We start from the raw sequence: 20789 nt of genomic DNA, 5'->3' as shown, positions 1-20789 counted from the left end.
TGTTGGTTGCTTCATGTGCAAATATTTTCTCCCATTCTGAGGGTTGTCAGTTCATCTTGTTTATGGTTTCCTTTGCTGTGCAAAAGCTTTTAAGTTTCACTAGGTCCCATTTGGTTTTTGTTTTTGTTTTTGTTTTTGTTTTTTTGCGGTACGCGGGCCTCTCACTGTTGTGGCCTCTCCCGTTGCGGAGCACAGGCTCCGGACGTGCAGGCTCAGCAGCCATGGCTCACGGACCTAGCTGCTCTGCGGCATGTGGGATCTTCCTGGACCGGGGCACGAACCCATGTCCCCTGCATCGGCAGGCAGACTCTCAACCACTGCGCCACCAGGGAAGCCCCCATTTGTTTATTTTTGTTTTTATTTCCATTTCTCTAGGAGGTGGGTCACAAAGGATCTTGCTGTGATTTATGTCATAGAGTGTTCTTCCTATGTTTTCCTCTAAGAGTTTTATAGTGTCTGGCCTTACATTTAGGTCTTTAATCCATTTTGAGTTTATTTTTGTGTATGGTGTTAGGGAGGGTTCTAATTTCACTCTTTTACATGTAGCTGTCCAGTTTTCCCAGCTCCACTTATTGAAGAGGCTGTCTTTTATCCACTGTATATTCTTGCCTTTATCAAAAATAAGGTGACCATATGTGCATGGGTTTATCAAAAATAAGGTGACCGTATGTGCGTGGGTTTATCTCTGGGCTTTCTAGCCTGTTCCATTGATCTATATTTCTGCTTTTGTGCCAGTACCATACTGTATTGATGACTGTAGCTTTGTAGTATAGCCTGAAGTCAGGGAGCCTGATTCCTCCAGCTCTGTTTTTCTTTCTCAAGATTGCTTTGGCTATTCAGGGTCTTTTGTGTTTCCATACAAATTGTGAAAATTTTAGTCCTAGTTCTGTGAAAAATGCCATTGGCAGTTTGATAAGGATTGCACTAAATCTGTAGATTGCTTTGGGTAGTAGAGTCATTTTCACAATGTTGATTCTTCCTATCCAAGAACATGGTATATCTCTCCATCTGTTTGTATCATATTTAATTTCTTTCATCAGTGTCTTATAGTTTCTGCATACAGGTCTTTTGTCTCCTTAGGTAGGTTTACTCTTAGGTATTTTATTCTTTTTGTTGCAGTGGTAAGTGGGAGTATTTCCTTAATTTCTCTTTCAGAATTTTCATCATTGGTGTATAGGAATGCAAGAGATATCTGCACATTAATATTGTATCCTGCTACTTTACCAAATTCATTGATTATCTCTAGTAGTTCTCTGGTAGCATCTTCAGGATTCTCTATATGTAGTATCATGTCATCTGCAGACAGTGACAGCTTTACTTCTTCTTTTCCGATTTGTATTCCTTTTATTTCTTTTTCTTCTCTGATTGCTGTGGCTAAAACTTCCAAAACTATGTTGAATAATAGTGGTGAGAGTGGGCAACCTTGTCTTGTTCCTGATCTTAGTGGAAATGGTTTCAGTTTTTCACCATCGAGGCCGATGTTGGCTGTGGGTTTGTCATATATGGCCTTTACTATGTTGAGGTAAGTTCCCTGTATGCCTACTTTCTGGAGGATTTTTATCATAAATGGTTGTTGAATTTTGTCAAAAGCTTTTTCTGCATCTATTGAGATGATCATATGGTTTATATCCTTCAATTTGTTAATATGGTGTATCACATTGATTGATTTGCATATATTGAAGAATTCTTGCATTCCTGGGATACACCCCACTTGATCATGGCATATGATCCTTTTAATGTGCTGTTGGATTCTATTTGCTAGTATTTTGTTGAGAATTTTTGCATCTATGTTCATCAGTGATATTGGCCTGTAGTTTTCTTTCTTTGTGACATCCTTGTCTGGTTTTGGTATCAGGGTGATGGTGGCCTTGTAGAATGAGTTTGGGAGTGTTCCTCCCTCTGCCATATTCTGGAAGAGTTTGAGAAGGATAGGTGTTACCTCTTCTCTAAATGTTTGATAGTGGTCAATATCGTTTAAGTTGTCCTTCCCTTTTCGGGTCACCACCAAGAACGTGGGAATTTGGGGTCATGGCTCTTGAGTTAGGGATCAGGCCTTGGATCTCTGAAGCTCAGCTAAATATGAGAATGTCACTGGGAGCTCCTGTCAGTTTTGAGCTAGCTGCCACGAGCCAGGAAATGTATAATATTTCCACAGCCAGGGCTCACCCAGAGAGTGAATCAACAAGGCATAGGTCAGAGCCACAATCCGGAAGGAGGAGGGTAGAGATATATTAAAAAAAAAAAAAGCCAGGCTGATGGTCTGACCAGAACGGTAGGGCAAATCTTGATTCTGAGGAAGATTCTTGCCTTAGTAATAAACCTATTTTGTGCTTTACCAAGGAGGTAAAGCTTGGAGAAATGTTCTGCTGCCATGGACCCAGAAGCCTGGGTTTAGCTAGTCAAGAACCTACAAGGAAGTGGTCACACCTAGAAATGTGTGGGTGGAATCAAGGGCTGATGCAGACACTTTGCACGAGGAATTGGCTGTGTTTTGCTCTCAATTGTTTAAGATAGAAGAAAGCCAGAATGCTTTCACTGTGTATCAGCTACCTAATTTTTTTATGATCACCTTTTTCCAATCAGAAGAAGTTTCACAACTGCTCTACCACTTTTAAGTTTTTTGTCTGCTGATGAATGTATTCCATTTTGCATACAGTTGGTTTTTTACTGCCGTGAGTAGTTCCATAGCCTGGTTGCTAAAAGAGACTAGTGGAACAAATTGCTTTCCAAGGTATGGTATCCATTTCCTCCTCCTGAATTTGTCTACTTAAGACAAAGTCTTTTGCCCTCGTTTCTTTGCACTGTCAAACCAAGTATTTGACCCAGGAGGAGAAATGGAGAGTGGAAGGATGGAGGGTGGTCTTGGGCTAGTGTCTGTTTATGACTTTATGAAGTGCTGTGTTGGGGTCCCCTGTTGTTGAACGTCTGCCTCAGTTCTACAACAGGAATCAGACCATGCCAGGCACTGTGCTAAACAGTGTAAATAATCCTCCCAACAACTCTAAAGTTGGCTAGGTTTTTTGTTTGTTTGTTTGTTTGTTTTTGGCTGTGCCACACGGCATACAGGAGGGATTGCACCTGTGCCCGCTGCAGTGGAAGCATGGGGTCTTAACCACTGGACCTCCAAGGAAGTCCCCTAAAGTTGGCTGTTTATCCATGAGGAAACTAAAGGTCAAAGAAATGAACTAACCTTACCAGTGTCACAACACTAGTCAGTGAAGAAAATGGGATTTGATCCCATGTGTTTCATCCTATATTTAAGCAGAGAATTTGGTCCTCAGCTGTGCTTTCTCATGGTACAACCTCTCTCATGTCCTCTCCCCTCCATGAGGAAATCTGGTTCAGGGATAGGAGTTGACACTAACTTAATCCGTTGGAGACTGATTAACGACCCCAGAATGCCATTTCACAGAGGGAGATGTGCCTTGCCAATAAATAGAATATCAGCTGACCAGGGCCCCTCCTCTGGGTCAGAGTGCTTAGTGAGAATTGGATAACCTCAAGGCATCTCATATCCAGACTGTAAGGCCTGAAGGATTAAACACAAGCTGTAGCCCTGGGATGGCTAGATGTCTGCCAAATATAGTCTACCCTGAAAAGTGCAAGATAAACGTTGATGAAGCTTCTTTCCAAAGCCATCATTTTCTGGACTCCTGGCAGTTCAGGGCAGATGACTTCTCTTTTATTTGTATTATCTTTAGTTGTTACACTTGCCAGAATTACTGTTGTCTCTTAGATCACTTAGCCTGAGGTGATTTTAGCTGTCTATAACTTTCTGAGCAGCAGATCGAATCCATTAGAATTTACAAACCATTATTCAGGGTGGGCTATTCTTATAATCCCAAACCTAATTCTTTGGGTGTTGATTTATGATGAGATTTTTGTCTCTAAATTCTGAATAAGTCATCTCAGAGTTTGCAATCTTTATTCTCTCAAGCTTGGGAGCTTTTAGAATCTCCCGTACTTGAAGACTTTAATAGATAAGATCAAAACCAGCTACATTGCTAAAATCCACCACCCATAGCAGTCATTCATTTATTTACATTTTATACTTAACAACAAATAGGCAGGCTGTGCAAGTGTTTTATGTACCTTTCTGGATGTGTGACATTTTCGCATAAAACGCCCAAATGAAGAGGAAGAATATCTCTTTAGACCCTACCTGTCCCAGTCTCACAAAGATAATGGATGGAAAGATTTCAGGAGAAATGAACATTCGATTCTTTCTTCAGGCCATTATAGTCTTTCTCCCCGCCTGCTCTAAAAGGAATGGGTTCATCCTACTCCTGGGAGTAGATTTCTCTTTGCATCAAAAAGCTTTGTAGGGCTTCCCTGGTGGCGCAGTGGTTGAGAGTCCGTCCGCCGATGCAGGGGACACGGGTTCGTGCCCCGGTCCGGGAAGATCCCACAGGCCACAACAGTGAGCGGTCCGCGTACCAAAAAAAAAAAAAAAAAAAAAAAGCTTTGTAAAGATCCAGCTGTACCAAGACAGCCCTGAAATTCTTGAGTAACAGATTTTCAATTAGGAATATTTGCTCTAAGGCTAAGGAGGTTCATCATTTAGTGGTGGGATATGGTATAGCGGCACGAGCCACGGGGGACTCTGGGGTCTCTTTCTAAATTGGCCACTTTTAGCCTTGTGCAGCTTACCTACTTTGTGAATTGCTTGTGAAAGTGAAATGAGATAATGTGTTTGAAAGTGTTCTGAAAACTAAAAAATGCTATGTACAACTGTAAGTTGTCACTTCCAAGCAAAGCAGCAAGCAGTTAGTGAAAAAGGAATCAGCTGAAAGCAACTGGTGCATGTACCTTTTCAAGCACCAAACATGAAGTGCTGTTTTTTATTGAGCATTTACCATGTGCCAGGCATGGTATAAATGTTTTACTTCTATTAACTAATCGAATCTTTACAGTACCCTAATAAGGTAGATATTATTGTCCCCATTTTACAAATGAGAAACACTGAAGCACAGAAAAGTTAAGCATCCTGCCCAAAGTAATATACCTAGGAAATATACCCAGGGAATACATTTAATAAGTGATGAGATGAAGCCGGAATGCAAATCCAGGCAGCCTGGCTGCAGAGCCCAGACTACACCGCTGCCAGCATAATCCTTACTAACTCAATTGGTAGCAGGTACAAGACATTTGTAATGCATGTCTCAAAAGGTTAAATGTTATGTAAGTCTTGAAAGGTTAAAATCGTGATGAGTAAAGACACTAAGAAAAATGAGTATCCTTGAAGGATTTGGATTTGACTCCCTTCCAATGCCAGTCTTCATAGTTTTGAGTCCTACCTTACTTATATAGAACGCATAGCCCTTAAACATGCATGTAAAGTCACCCCTTAAACACCTACATCATCAGCAAAATGGTGGTAATGGTATTGCTTGATCCTTTAAGATCCAGTAAGGTTAAAAATGGTCAAATGAGAGGGTCTAGAGGAAAAGCCTTTTAAAGTAGAATGTCAGAGAAGTATTTTATGCTGAAATCTATAATAATAATCAGGAATCAGTTAACATATTTCTAATGATTTTCTTTTTAAAAATTCATCTGCTAATGGTGATTGGATCTGATTCTTTTCCTTTTCTTTTTTGTAAAAAAAACTATCAACCCTATTTTTAACTTAAGATTGATTCATAAACATATTTAAGATTGAAGTATAAATATGTAACGTAAAAATATATTCTTAAATATTTAAATCTATAACTTTTGATGTATATGTGTCATAGTTTATTTAACCATTCACTATTATTAGATATTTAAGATGCCTCCAGTTTTTAAATGATAATAAATAAATAACATCACAGTGAATTTCTTGGGCATATCTTAAGAGGGATAAATGCCCAGAAGTAGAATTATTGACTCAAAAAGCACAAGCATTTTAAAGCTTTTGATATATCTTGCCAAATTGCTTTTTTAAAAGGATGAATTAATGTTTACTTGCAACAGAAGTCTACAAAGGAGCTTTTTTTTTTTTTTTTTGCATATTGGATGTTTTCATTTTAAAATATTTGCCAGTTTGTATATGGTTTGCCATTGTTTCCGTTTAACAGCTCTTCGTATATGTTTAATGCTATGTCCTTTTTTCTATAAATGGGATATACTTTGCATGTTTATTGATTACGTTTTCATACTGATTTCTTTTTTTTTTTGCGGCATGCGGGCCTCTCACTGTTGCGGCCTCTCCCGTTGCGGAGCACAGGCTCCGGACGCGCAGGCCCAGCGGCCATGGCTCACGAGCCCAGCCGCTCCGCAGCATGTGGGATCTTCCCGGACCGGGGCACAAACCCGTGTCCCCTGCATCGGCAGGCAGACTCTCAACCACTGCGCCACCAGGGAAGCCCTCATACTGATTTCTTATCAAGGTTTGCTAGTCCTTTGATTCAAATTTGTGGCAGAAATGTGCAATTACATAGCTTGTATTTATTTTGATTACATTCTCATAACTTTCTTTATAATTTAGTATATTGCCTCTAAGCTTAGGATGTCATTCCCCACCTGTGTAACCATTGGAAAAAACATTAAGTAGACCTACTATGTACTAACATAAAATGATGTCTGTTTTTTAAGAGAAAAAAAAGTCGTATCCTGCAAAGCAATGTTTAATTATGATCATATCTCTCTCTCTCTGCCCCCTAAACACACACACACACACACACACACACACACACACACATTTATTTATTCACTAATTGATTTTGATTGTCTTCTTTATGGCAGAGATACAGCATTGAACAAAACAGACAAAATCTGAGCTCTTATGGAACTTGGTTTACTGGAGAGGCCAACAATTTAAAAAAACCCATCATGGGATTTCCCTGGTGGTCCAGTGGGTAAGACTCCAATCTCCCAATGCAGGGGGCCCAGATTCAATCCCTGGTCGGGGAACTAGATCCTACATGCATGCCACAACTTAGAGTCTGCAGGCCGCAACTAAGAAGTCCGCATGCCGCAACAATAAATAAATAAATAAACAAACAAACCCATCAAAGGATAAATATAATGTCAGGTAGTGCTAAGTGCTATTAACAGACGTAGAGCAGAGTAAGAGATGGAGAGTGACTGGGGCTCCTTTAGATTCATTGGTCAGAGATCTTTCTGAAGTGGCATTAGATCAGAAAGTATTGGATGAAGTAACTAGTATGATATTTTATACAAGCATATGGATAGAAAAATACCAAAGTTCTGTAGTCCCCTTCTTAGTGAATATTACCAGCGGCTCTCTTGTCTCCCAGACAAAACCAGCAAAGCATCGTATCCTAGACTTCTCCCTTACTCCCCATACCCAGCTAATCATCACAATTTTGCCACCTATATACTTATAAATTTCTTTTCTACTTGCCACTGTCTTCTCTTAGGCCCTTGTCACTTTTTGTTCTTTTTCACTGTTTGAAAATATATCTTAGTTCAATTATTTGTAATAAATAATGCACAATTAAATTATATAATGCATGAGAGCTAACTTGGTGGGGCTTCCACGGGCCAAATGGGGACAATGTGAGCATGAAAATAAATGTTGATATTAATGGATGATCAGGTAGAAATCCATGAGTTCACACTGATATAAATAAAAGATTTTTTAAAAATGAGAAAGGAGAAAACGTCTTCCTTATAGTAGAATTGCAGCTGATAACTGTGGAAAGAATGATGGAATTAGAAAAATCACAGTTAGGTAGCCACTATAACAAAAACTGATTCGGCCAAAGAATCGTCCATGGCTGCTAAAACTGGGTGAAACGATCATGATAAATGGGTTATGTACACAGTTTCAAAGTACCAGACTACACAACTGTAATTACTTCTTAATTAGAAAGGGAAAAACAGAACTGTATAGTGGAGAAGCCCGTCAGACACTGCATTAACCGTGAAGGGAACATCACCAGTAATAGGACACATGGACATCATGTGCCTCCATAGGATGCACTGAGGACAGAACAGTACTTCTCTGGTATTTTTCCCCAAAATGCATAATCTAGATCTAAATATCAGGAAACAACAGAGTTACCAAATTCAGGGGCATTCTTTAAAATAATTGTCCTGTACTCTTTAAAAATATCAAGGTCATGAAAGAAGAAAGACTGAGAAAAAACTTTGGACTACAGAAGACTAAGGTGACATGATAACCAGATTCATTTGTAATCCTGAATTGTATCCTGGACCAGAAAACAATTTTTTCCTTTTGATATTAGTTGGACAGTTGATGAAATTTGAGTGTCTGTAGATTATAGTACTATAAAAATGTTAATTCCTGATTTTGATAATTGTATTGTGGATATAGAAGTAAATGTCCTTGTCTTTTAAGAAATACACACTGAAGTGTTTAGGGGTAAAGGGATATCATGTCCAAAGAAAATTGCAACTAGAGCCTCTTCTAGATGCTTTTTTATGGATAGAGGTCACATGACAATCTACCAGTTGTCTGACAGAGTAACCATAATAACCACAAACCCGTGTCCCCTGCATCGGCAGGCGGACTCTCAACAACTGTGCCACCAGGGAAGCCCTATTTATTTTTTTAAAGATGCAGTTTTTTTATTTTATTTTATTTTATTTATTTATTTATTTATTTATATTTTTGGCTGTGTTGGGTCTTCGTTTCTGTGCATGGGCTTTCTCTAGTTGCAGCAAGCGGGGGCCACTCTTCATCGCGGTGCATGGGCCTCTCACTGTCGCGGCCTCTCGTGTTGCGGAGCACAGGCTCCAGACGCGCAGGCTCAGTAGTTGTGGCTCATGGGCCTAGTTGCTCCGCGGCATGTGGGATCTTCCCAGACCAGGGCTCGAACCCGTGTCCCCTGCATTGGCAGGCAGATTCTCAACCACTGCGCCACCAGGGAAGCCCTGGAAGCTATTATTGAGTAGACACTCTGCCAGACGACCTGTAGGTTACCATTTGAGTTACACTATTTATAAAAAACAACCTAGAAGAGAACCTAGGAAATATAGGGAGATTACAAAATAACCACAGAATACAGCTTAGACAAGCTAGTAGACTATTTAAGCAGATAAGGTTAACTGAAATTCTTTGAAGGGTAGTTTGTGTAAGGTAAAATCATGCCTAACTCACCTTTAGAATGCCTGAGTGAGATATTTCAGTATGAGTACTTGGGGAAATCAGTAGATGAAGTTTATTTTGATTTTTCACAAACTTTTGATAAAGATTCACATCTAAGACACACATTGGGGTGGGGATGTGAAATGTCAAAGGAAGGGCTGAGGTGTATAAGAGAAAAAGTAGTAAGAAAAGAAGTAATGGTAAGAACTAAATTAGGGATGGGATGCCTTGCATGGTAAGGACTTGGGATTTTATTGTGTTGCCTTTGGAGGGTTTTGAGAATGTCATCTGATTTATAGCTATAAAGGATCTGGTTGCTGTGAGAATAATAATAATAATAATAACAGTAATAGTGCTAAGTGTTTAATCTAGAATAAATGTTGAAGGTAGAGGGAACAGAAATTTACTGGTGATTTGCTGTGTGATGTGAGACAGAGTCAAGGGTGACTTAACAGTGTTTGGCTTGAGCCACTGAATGAATACATTCCTACTTCTCTCCCTGCCTTATTGTCTGTCCCGGGAGGGCGTATTTAATGGAGGTTATATTCGTATGGCTGGAAGATTCCTTAGGTTATTGCAGTCATTCTGGAAAGATAAAACGGTCCTGAACCTGGGCAGAGCTATACGTATGGAGAAGTATTCAGAGGGCACGGACTTAAGAGACATTTAGGAAGTAAAAATAACTAGTTAGGAAAACAGTTTTGGGTATTTTAATAAAATTGAAGATAATGAAGTCGTTTTTCCCAATAACTCCACCTATTGATATGTACCCTCGGACAAGGGTTGTCTGAGGCCTGTTTTTATATAGCTCCAGAGCTAAGAATATTTCTTTTATTAATACATTTTTGAAGGATTTAAAAACGGGAATGCGTGGGTTGGATATGTTACAAAGACCATTTATGGCTCTCAAGTCCTAAAATATTTACTGTCTGTCCCTAACAGTATAAGTTTGCCAACCATGGTGCAGATCAGTGGTTTTTAAAGTGTCGTTCCTAGAGCAGCAGTAGCGGCAGCATCTGGGAACTTGTTAGAAATGCGAATTCTCAGGCCTCAACATAGACTTGCTGAATCAGAAACCCTGGAAGGGGGCCCAGCATTGTGTTTTAACAAGCTCTCCTGGTGATTCTGATGCATGTTAATTTATGAGAATCACTGCTCCAGAGAAATTTTTGTACTTGGTGAGGAATAACAGCATTGTGCATAAGAGCTTCACAGTGGAAACAGTAGAAATGTCAATCAACAGAAGAGATAAGTAAGTTGTGCCAATTAATACAAGGAGAGTATTCCATAGCATGGATTGTAAAGGCAGACTGCTTGTGTTTGAATCCCAGCTCCAACGGAGTAGTAGCTGTGTGACCTTGGGCAAGTTAACTCGACCTCTCTAAGCCTTAGTTTCCTCCTGTGTAAAATTAGCATAAAAATCGTAACTACTTTATAGGGTTATTGTGAGGATTAAACAATTAAAACAGATGAGTGGCTGGCACATAAGTATTAGATTTGAAGGGCAGTTTTCATGTAATGTATTATGATACTTTAAAGAAAAACATGTCAAAGTTCATTTCATAAGAGTGATAGTCTGCCCATATATTTTGTATATAACAACGTGATTAACCAGCATAAGTTAATAGTAGTGTAGATTTTGGAGGTTCAAATGTTGCACTGCCCCGTAAACCTCAGTTTTCACACGTGAAAAATACTTTAAAGTTAGTTACTCTGAAAGAATTGTTAAGAAAACTGGTGAAATGTATATGCCTGAGTTTTGTTTCTTCTGTGGGCATTTCCTTTCCTAATTGCCTTTTATTCCTTTCACCATTTCCTCAGCCCTTCCTTCCAAAATTCCTCAGCTGTCTTGATAGTCTCTGAGAAACACTGCCAGAACTAAGGTGCAAAGTGGCTTCCTTGACTGTAAGAAGATGTGGCTTTTTCCATGAATCAAGGTCATGAGAGTCAGTGTCTAGTGTTTTCCCAGCTATGCCCCTGCGGCCAAGTCTGGGCCTAGATCTAGGACAGGTCTGTAATCCTGATATCTCCTGGGATTTCAGCTTTTAGCTGCTTTAGCATGTAAAATGCTTAGCATGTATTTAGCAACGCCTAACGCTAAACAACACACAAAGAAACAGAACTGTTTTTTCTGTCTGTGGAGACCACGTCCTATTTTTCTACATCCCAGTACTTAGCACCCAGTAGGCCCCATAATATAGCGTTGAACGATTTTGAACTTCTCGGTGGAGCTTAAAAACCTCCATTTCCTAGGCTGAGTTTAGGGTGCAAGCAGCTGAAACCAATGGCTGCATTTTTACTCTCGTCTAGAGCAGCAACCTGCAGACACCTAGTTCAGAGAGAAAAAAAAATCACTAAAATTCCCTTCCTCTTAATAACATAAAAGGACCAGAAAAATCAGTCCCCAAAAGACAACGCAGAAGGCACAGCGCTGCAGCGACCCGGCTCCTGTTAGGGTGCGCTCTCGAAGGGCGAAGAGGCCGGATCCTTGGGGCAGGAGAAAGGCAGCCTTCTTGTGACGTCAAATCAGCGGACTCTCGCCCCGGCTTCACGCCGGTTCCGGTTCCCCGGCTTTCCGGGCGCGAGAGTACGTGAGCGCGGCGGCGTTCTGCGCGTGCTCCGCAGAGAGACGCGAGAAGGTTGGGTCCAGCTCTTGGAGGAGATGCGTGATTGGCTGAAGCCGTGCTGGGGGGTCCCCCAGCCCTTTCGGCAGGGGTAAAACAATAAGAGGGGGCGGTGGCAAAGGGGGCGGGACGTCCGTGTTCCTTGTCGTTCGCCGCAGTGCTTGGCGCCCGGGAAGAGGTGGTTGTAAGGGGAACCAGCTCGTGCCTCTCCGGTTCCGAGGTCTGAGGTTTGTCGGAGGAGGGAGAGGGCGGCGAGCGACAAGAATCTGCTGCAGCCGGTCCTCGGCGACTTTCCCGCTGACCTCCGCGCGACGTACCCGCCGCCGCTGTTGGTTGGAGGTGTGTATGGGGGCCGGGAAGGGCGGTCGGTCTGGTGGTCGGAAGGGGACATTCCAGTCGCGCGCCGCGGCTCGAGGCAACCGTCCAGTGAATGAGCTCCGGTGTCGGAGGTGTAGCTGCAGAGAGAGACATTGTTCTTGCCGGCTGCCTACGCTGCTGTGTGTGCGAGAGAGAAGCCGAGCTTTTTCTCAGGTGAGGGATGGGAGGCCGTGGGGGGGGAGGTGACCGGCGCGCGTCGTGCGGACGGAGGGCTCCGAGGGCACAGGTGGGGCCGGTGTTTGTTGGAGATGAGGTGGCGAGCTAGGAAAGGGGACGCAGTTGCTCCCAAAGGCGCGCTGATGGAGGCTTCGGACGGGACGTGGGGGAGTGGGCTTGCCCGATAGGATGTTTCGGGTGCGGAGCCCACCAGCCTCGGTCCCAGACTCTTGCGGCTCTTATTCCCGGTTCCTTGGCAGTGGGGAGGCCGCCGCCGCCCCGCCCGTGGGGGAGGGGAAAAGAGGCTGTATCGGCGGAGGCAGAAGCGACGCAGATGCGAAAGTAGCGGCCTCCGGGCACCATTTCGGTGCACGGAAACAGAATCCGGCTCTGAAGGCAGCCTTCGCTTTGCTTACCCAGTACCTGGTGTTCAGCGGTCCTTGACCCTCCCCCCGCGGGTTTATCCCGAAGGAGCTGGGAAACCCGGGCTGTATATAACGTACGCCTTCTCCGTGCCCTTTTTATGTAGGCGATCTCTTGCTGACCCAGGAATAGAAGAGATCTTTGAGTGCTTTGAGGAATGGGTTTCTTCCTCTTCCCCCATGTCTTGTTGGGGAGGGTGGGAAGGATAGTCAAGGAGAGGAACATAGCATCCGTATGTTGTGTTAATATTGTTAGTTGAATCTGATCGAATTTTACCTGCCTCTCCAAAGGCAGATTTCTTAAGATGGCCCTGTGCCGCTTTGGGGCGAGTATAGATATGCATCTACAATTTTCCGCATAGATCAATTTTTTCCCTCCAATGTATGCCTACTTTCTTAACAGTTTTTTTTTTTTTTTTTTTTTTTTTGGAGGGGCAGTACCTTTGCTCTTTTAAAAATCAAGCACCAGCAAAAACCCACAGAACCCACGTGCACCGAAGCTGGAATAATAGCAAAGTTGTGCCCTTTCCCCACCCCCACATGATTGTTGTGATAATAACTTGTGTTTGAAATACTGGTTTTAACACCTGGTGCTAGTCTTCCAAATGTTAGCATTGCATGTACCTGGATCTGTGAATCATTAACTGCAGTTAGGCGACCCCGTATGCTACAGGGGAAGAAGATGGGAATTCCTTGTCCGGCTCCATATTTGGCAGTTAATATACAGCCTTAGGCATGTGGACAGTTTCTAAACAGTTGACCCTATTAGTATCCAGTGGTCCTTTTGATGTCCAAAATCCTGATCTCAAAAAATAGACGGTATGATTAGTTTCAAATTCTTAGTACTGAATTATGTGTTGTTTCTTAATCTTCCTATTTTCTTAAATATTTAGGATTATTCATGTGTATCCTTGTGTTATGATTTAATCACTAGAGGCTGTTTAATTCTGAAAGGTTGTCCACGAATTATAGGGAGGATAAGGACCTCAAATGGATTGTTTACTATTTAAGAACTGTTATGGTTCAGGTTGCCGAATATTCAGGGGTGGAAATGTTTGTCAGTGGTGAACAAGCAGCAAGAGGAAAGAACCAGAATGCTTGTGGGGTGGATGGGGATCAAAACTGGAAGGAGAAGAAAATAAGTCTTTAATAATTTGATACTCGTATTGAGTGAGTGTTTAGTTAGCAGGTGAGCAGTTGAGTTGTTAGCAGACAGCTCTTGAGTTTGAATAGGATTGGCACTCTTGGTAGTAGGATATATTTATTATCCATATTCCATTTATGAGAGATCAAAAATGAAAATCTCCGTATCAGTTACTGAAAATCTATAAATACCCATAGTGTCTTTAGGTTAACAGTTTCCTTGTCCTGAAGAATTATTGCTGTTTGCCTGTTATCAGGATTTTCTAGGTTGCTTTAAATAAGACTTTCCCACATATTTTATACGAGTGCGTATGGAGATGAGGAATGACCCCTTTTCAAGGCTGGTTTTGATAGTTACGAATTAGGTTGTTTCTGAACTTAAATTCAGTAGAATTTAATTGACAAACTTGACTTAACTCTCCACTGGGAAACATTTAAGGGCTGACAGAACAAACAAGTTCTATCTCCCAGAACTCTGGACTGGCTTCAGAAACAATAGAATCAGTTTCTTGACTGCTGTTTCTCAGCGTACTTTTAACTTAATTTCCAGATATTTTACCCTATGTTGATACACTATTGTAGTATGCTAGGATGACTGTTTTGGATTTCCTGTTATGTTACTGTTTTCTGCCTTTTGGCTCCTCCCTACAGTATCAAATAAGCTAAGTTAGACTTTAAATTTTTTTTATATTCTTGCATCCCTGATGGTTCTTCATAAGCGGTGGTTGTTAAGCAGGTGTAATGAAAACATCACTAAAGGGAGGAGACATGATTTCAAATCCTCTCTCTCATAACTATAACTGAGGGACCTTGAACTCCTTTCCTTAGGCTCTGAAAACATCACGGTTTCCTTTTCTGTAAATGAAGCTAATATTGTATCTATTTCACGGAGGTAAAGGAATGTGTAGTTACTTGTTAAACCTTAAAGCATAATATAAATACACGCTTTAATTTTTGTGGGGCTGCGTTTCCATTTCTTTAATGCTTGGTCACTTTTAATAGCTTCTGAACTTCAAAACTTGCCTCCTTACCTTTGGGGCCTGAGGAGAGAAAAAATCCACAGCTACCTTTTATTTCTGTGACTGGTGCTTAGATCTTGTTTGTGATGCTTTCATTCTGCGGTGTGCCACAACAAATTGAAGGTTGCTCTTCTAAATAGATACACATTGCTCTTTTTAAAAAAATTTATTTTTGGCTGCATTGGGTCTTCGTTGCTGTGCGCGGCCTTTCTCTAGTTGTGGTGAGTGGGGCGTACTCTTCGTTGCGGTGCGTGGGCTTCTCCTTGCGGTGGCTTCTCTTGCTGCAGAGCACGGGCTCTAGGTGCACGGGCTTAGTTGCTCTGCGGCATGTGGGATCTTCCCGGACCAGGGCTCGAACCCGTGTCCTCTGCATTGGCAGGTGGATTCTTTTTTTTTTTTTTTTTTTTTTTTTAGTTTTTGGCTGCACCCCATGGCATGTGGGATCTTAGTTCCCCGACCAGGAATCTAACCCAGGCCTCCTGCATTGGAAGGCAAAGTCTTAACCACTGGACCTCCGGGGAGGTCCCAATAGGCAGATTCTTAACCACTGTGCCACCAGGGAAGCCCTGCATTGCTCTTTCAATTGGTAAAGTCATTCTAAACAAAGACCATCTGGAATTTCCAAAGGTTTCAATTTTAATATGAGGTTAGCTGTCAGAAATGGATCTTACAGTCCATGGTTCAGTGAGAATGGGCCTGGGCCTGACTAGTGTGAGACCAGCCATGAGTGAGGGGCTCTAGAGAGAAAGGGGTGGGTAAGTATCCAATAGTAGAGACAAGTTGTGTCCTAGCATAGACATAGCCTTTGGTAACATAGTTTCTGGTAAGATAACTGCATCCTGTTACTAGTATCTTACTCTTTTTATAGAAAGCAAGATAAAGTACTACATCTAACTGTACAGTACTGAAAAAATTTTTTGTAGACTTTTTTCTGTTTTTCAAACTGTCATTTTCTTTTGGTTTCTTGACTTTTTTTTTTAAGGCAACATGGTGTCTCAACTTCTCAGCAGTTTTCATTTTGCACGTTTTTTTTTCCAGTTATTAAAATAGCCACCAAATTGTGACATGAAATTTCATGTAAGTAATTTGCAATAAGTGAAATCTTACTCACCTCCCCCCCAGGTGCTTGAGACAAAGATACTGCAGTTCTCATCACTCGTTATAGATGTCGGTCAGAACATTCCAGGCTCCTCAAAGAGTGAATTTTTGATTGTGCATTTTGATGCTTATATATAGTGGTGGTGGTTGCAGCCAGGTGTTTAGGGTTAACAGTTTAGTATAACTAGAGTTTATGATCCTATGTAGATATATCTATTTTATTTCTTAATATAGAATGGAGATGCCATTTCAGAGATTCCTAAGATTAAAAAGAATTAACGGAATACAAAATTACTTCACTTGGATAACCTTCTCTTTTGTATTGTAATCTGCTCTGATAATTATTTTGCAGTAGTAGATCTAAGGAATTAATTTCATTTTCTTGTTCAAGTGCAAACATTGCCTTCATATTATTGAAATCATATCTTAGTTGCAAATTTTATACTGCTTTTTTTCTATGGTTTTATAGTCTTTGACAGTATTTTAATGATTGCATATGAACTGATGTTTCACAGTTGGGGTTCAGTGTATTGTATTTTTGTTTGTAAGACCGTTACTTTTTTGTTTTTAAGACCGTTAATTTAATATTAGGTTATCAGAAAAAAATAGTGCTATATCAGGTAAGCATATCAAATGTTTTTTAAATTACCTCTTGGAAACAACAAAATTTGAGAGTGCACCTTAGGATCTAGGCAGTAAGTTTTTGTTTCTCTGTGTAGCTGCTGATTTTAAATTCCAGCATGGTATCTTTATCACTGTTCCTCCCATCTCCACCTCCTCAATTTTATTTTCAATTAGTTGGTAGTATTTAAGCACACTCAGACTTTAACCATAAATTGTCACTAATGTTGTAGGCATAATGTCAGATTACTTTTTTGCTTTGCTTGTAGTGCTAAATGAATTTTCACACTTTCGACCTTTATTCTAGAGCCATGTTTTCTGACTAATAACATGTATCTGTTAGATGGTTATCAGAAAGTAAATGAAAAATTTAAAGTGTTTTTTAAAATCACAAAGTACATATATACTCTTTGTAGTATTCAGACAGTATAGTAAATAGTTTACCAGTGGTGGTCTGAATTGGTATGTAGTGTTTTTTTTTCCCTAGACCCACAACACATATTATCTTGTATATTTCTTTTTGTATCAAGCCTTTTTTCCAAAGATGGGATTTGTAGCATTCTACAATTTGGTTATTAACTTTTGTGGAGAGTACTTTTTGTCTATTTTTATAACTTTCCTATTATCTTTGTGCAATTGTGCATGTATTTCTTTGTAGTGTGTCTTAGAAGTGGGATTACTGGTTATATGTATTCATTTTAAATTAATTTTATTAAAACTGCAAAATTACATCTCCAAAAGGTTGTAACTATATTTCCACCAACACTGTATTTGAAAGAGCCTTTTTCCCCCACCCCTTTAACAGTACTTGATATTATCAGTCATTTTCATTTTTGTTAATATAATAGATGAAAGACTGAATAAACTGCGTTTTTTGAACTGTTGGATATTGTCAATTTCAGGGTTACCTTACAAATAAGTGCTTGGTATGTGGTAGATTCTCCATAAATGTTTGTGAAATGATTAATATAAAGCATAATTGTATTGCTAAATTTTTTAAATTGAGGAATAAGTTACAATCAGTAAAAACTGGTCTTTTCATGTGTTCAGTTGTATGATTTTGGATAGACATACACAGTCATGAAACCACCACTACAATCAAGATATATTTCTTTCCCTTCTGTCTCTAGCCCCTGATCTGATTTAGCCCTATAATTTTCATTTTTGTAGACTGACATATCAGTAGAATCATATAGCATTAACTTTATCTTTAGGTAATATTTTGGAAACTCATTCATGTTGTTGCATATATCAATAAGTTCTTTTTATTGCCAAGTATTTGATTATTTGGATTTACCACAGTTTGTTCATTCACTTGGCTAATGGTCATTTTGTTGTTTCCAGGTTTTGAGTGTTTATTAATAAAGCTGCTGCAAACAACATACAGGTCTCTGTGTGGACATGTACTTCATGTCTTTTGGATAAATGTGTAGGAGTGGGATTGCTGGGTAATATGAGACATGTACGTTTAATTTCGTGAGAAACTGCCATACTGTTTTCCAAGGTGACTATACCATTTCTTTGTTCCTGCCAACTTTTCCCATCCTTGCAGGCACTTACTATTTTTAGATTTTAATGCTAGCCATTAAAGGTATTTAGTGGTATGTCATCATGGTTTTAATTTGTAATTTTGAATGATTATTGATTTCATGTTTATTTGCCATCTGTATATCTTGATGTGGACTGTATATTCAGATCTTTTGCCCATTTAAAATTGGATTTCTTATTATTAAGTTAGGAGAGGCTTGTCTTCTGGGAATAAATCCTTTATTACATATGTATTCTACAAATATTTTCTTTCATACTGTGGCTTGTCTTTTCATTTTCTTGATGACTTTGAACAGACGTTTTACATTTGATGTAAGCCCAATTTGTCAGTTTTCTAAAATTTTTTCTTTTTGTGTCTTATCTAAAATCTTTACTTAACCTAAGGTTATTAAGATTTTTTCCTGTCCTTTTTCCTAGAAGCCTAGAGTTAGGTTTTACATGTAGGTCCGTGGTCCATTTCAGGGTAATTTTTGTACATGGTACAAAGTATGAGTCAAACTTCCTTTTGTTTTAACATGTAGACATCAAGTTGTTCCAAAATCGTTTTGTTGAAAAGAGAATTACTTTGGTACCTTTGAAAATAAATTGACTATATTGTGTGGGTCTACTGTAATGCTAAATTTTTTAGATTTATCTCTAAAAGTTCTTAGAATTACTTGTGCTAAAGCTGCTTTACTTGTTTTGTTTGGACCTTTAGTTAATCTCAAAACTCTTAACTTCATATTGCAGTAGTAGTATGTGTACACGTAAATGAATGTGTACACGTATATACATTTACATATAAATAAGAACTAGAGTATAGAAGACTGACTTTAAAAATATTTTGGAATTACATGATTAATGATTTTTTTATTCATTAGCATTCCCCCATATAAGCTTTCTTTCCCTTTCAGTTTTATTGAGATAAAATTGACATAGCACTATATAAGTTTGTGTACAGCATGATGATTTGACATACATCGTGAAATGATTATCGCATAAGTTTTGAACACCATCCTCTCAGATACAAAATTAAAGAAATAGAAAAAATTTTTGTGATGAGAACTCTTTGGATTTACTTTCTTAACAACTTTACATATGTAACATACAGCAGTGTTAATTATATTTTATCATGTTGTACATTACATCTTTTGTAGGAGGTTTATTCATTAACTATTGAAATACCTTTGTAGTTTGGTAGGCTACTTCTCTTAAGAGGTCTTTTTTTTTTTTTTTAATGGCTCCACCACATGGAATGCTGGATCTTAGTTTCCCAACCAGGGATCGAACCCGTGCCCCCCTGTAGTGGAAGTGCAGAGTCCTAATCACTGGATCATCAGGGACTTCCCTTAAGAGGTCTTTAGCATCACAGATTTGTTCAACAAATTTTTTAATCCTTTTATGTACAAAGTAATGGTAGATGCTGCAAAGACCGTCTCTTGAGCATCTCCTGGAAGCATAACACTGCTAGGCTTATGCTCAACATTAACTTAAAGGAGACTTCCAAACAGGAGAGGGTTGTGCCTATGCACAGGCACACATATTACTGGGACTAAATGTGTTAATAAAAGAGCCAAAGAAGATATATGTAGTACTGAGAGAAGAAATGATTAATCCAACCTGAGGGACCTAGCTAAGAAAGCCAGGTAGGGTTGGAATAGGATCTTGAGTAGGCTTTTGAAAAGTGCATGAAGGAGCAATTTGTGGTTTTGAGGAGACAGTCATCTCCTAAAAATTCTTTTCTCTTTTAGCTCTGGCTTGAAATACTCACTTCCTCATTTTCTACATGTCAGATTTCTACTCCTGTTGCAGTGCAAGTGGTACATTCTTTGTGGTAGGGCTGTAGCATTTATCATATTAGATAATTGTGTTTAGGAATTCTGTCTCCCAAGCAGCAGATCAAGTCTGACATGTTCACCTTTGTTTTTCCATGCATAGAATCTGGCATATATATAGAAGGTATTCAGTAAATCTTGAATGAATTTGTGTTATCCCACCTATTTACCCAGCCTGTGTTGAATGAAGTAAGACAATGGCCTAGAGTAATGATGGTAAGTGGTATAATATTCTTAGAGCGTAGAATTTGTTTAGAGAGGTGAGAAGTGTAATGAAAGATAAATTTGAAACGTTGGTTAGGGCCTTGTGTGTCAGACTGGATTTCAGTGGAAGGCCTTATACTTCAAACTGAATGCAGGTGTTTGGATTTTACTGGATACAGTGTATGCTACACATGATACAGAAGTTTGGAAGACTTTTGAGGAAGAACTGAAAGAGTCTGAATTCAATGGGAACAGACAGGATGGGACAAATTCCAAGAAATTTTCGAGTTGTCTAGATTTTGCAGTTTGAAGCTTAAAGAGGGAAAGTCACTTAGAACTAAGCTTGCAAACAAGATGGTGGCACCATTAGCAGAAATAAGGAAACTGCTTTCTCTTTATAGGGGAGGGTGCATATATTGGGTTACCTATGAGTTCATACGTGGGTATTCAGCAAGGGGTTAAAAATGTCAAATTTGAGTTCATGGCAGAGACTACATATAAATTTAGGTATATCTGAGAGCTGAAGCCATTTGACAATCTGAAATTGCCACATTAGAAGACAGACCTTGAGGACTTTTGCATTTTGATGAGAAGGAAAGTTGCCTCATGGTAGAAATCTAGAAACATAGGAGGAGGTGAGCAACAGTGATAGTGTAGACAGGTAGAAGACTGAGGTCATTGGATTTTTGGGAATTGTGACTTTTCAG

General features: G+C 39.7%; 1 protein-coding gene across 2 annotated transcripts in view; it reads left to right on the top strand.

The window, feature by feature from the left end:
- The first annotated feature begins 11802 nt into the window (after positions 1-11802).
- G3BP2 (G3BP stress granule assembly factor 2) overlaps positions 11803-20789 on the top strand; it is a 31039-nt gene continuing 22052 nt past the window's right edge. Inside the window, exon 1 of one of the 2 annotated variants that reach the window (XM_004323192.4) lies at positions 11803-12018. The gene's annotated coding sequence lies outside the window, so the exon portion shown is untranslated. The remainder of the gene's footprint in view (positions 12019-20789) is intronic. The other variant, XM_004323193.4, reaches the window with a different exon arrangement.

This window comes from Tursiops truncatus, chromosome 5 (assembly GCF_011762595.2).
Source record: "Tursiops truncatus isolate mTurTru1 chromosome 5, mTurTru1.mat.Y, whole genome shotgun sequence".
Classification (NCBI taxonomy): Eukaryota; Metazoa; Chordata; class Mammalia; order Artiodactyla; family Delphinidae; genus Tursiops; species Tursiops truncatus.
The sequence above is the reverse complement of the archived record's forward strand: the minus strand, read 5'-3'. Positions and strand labels throughout refer to the sequence as shown.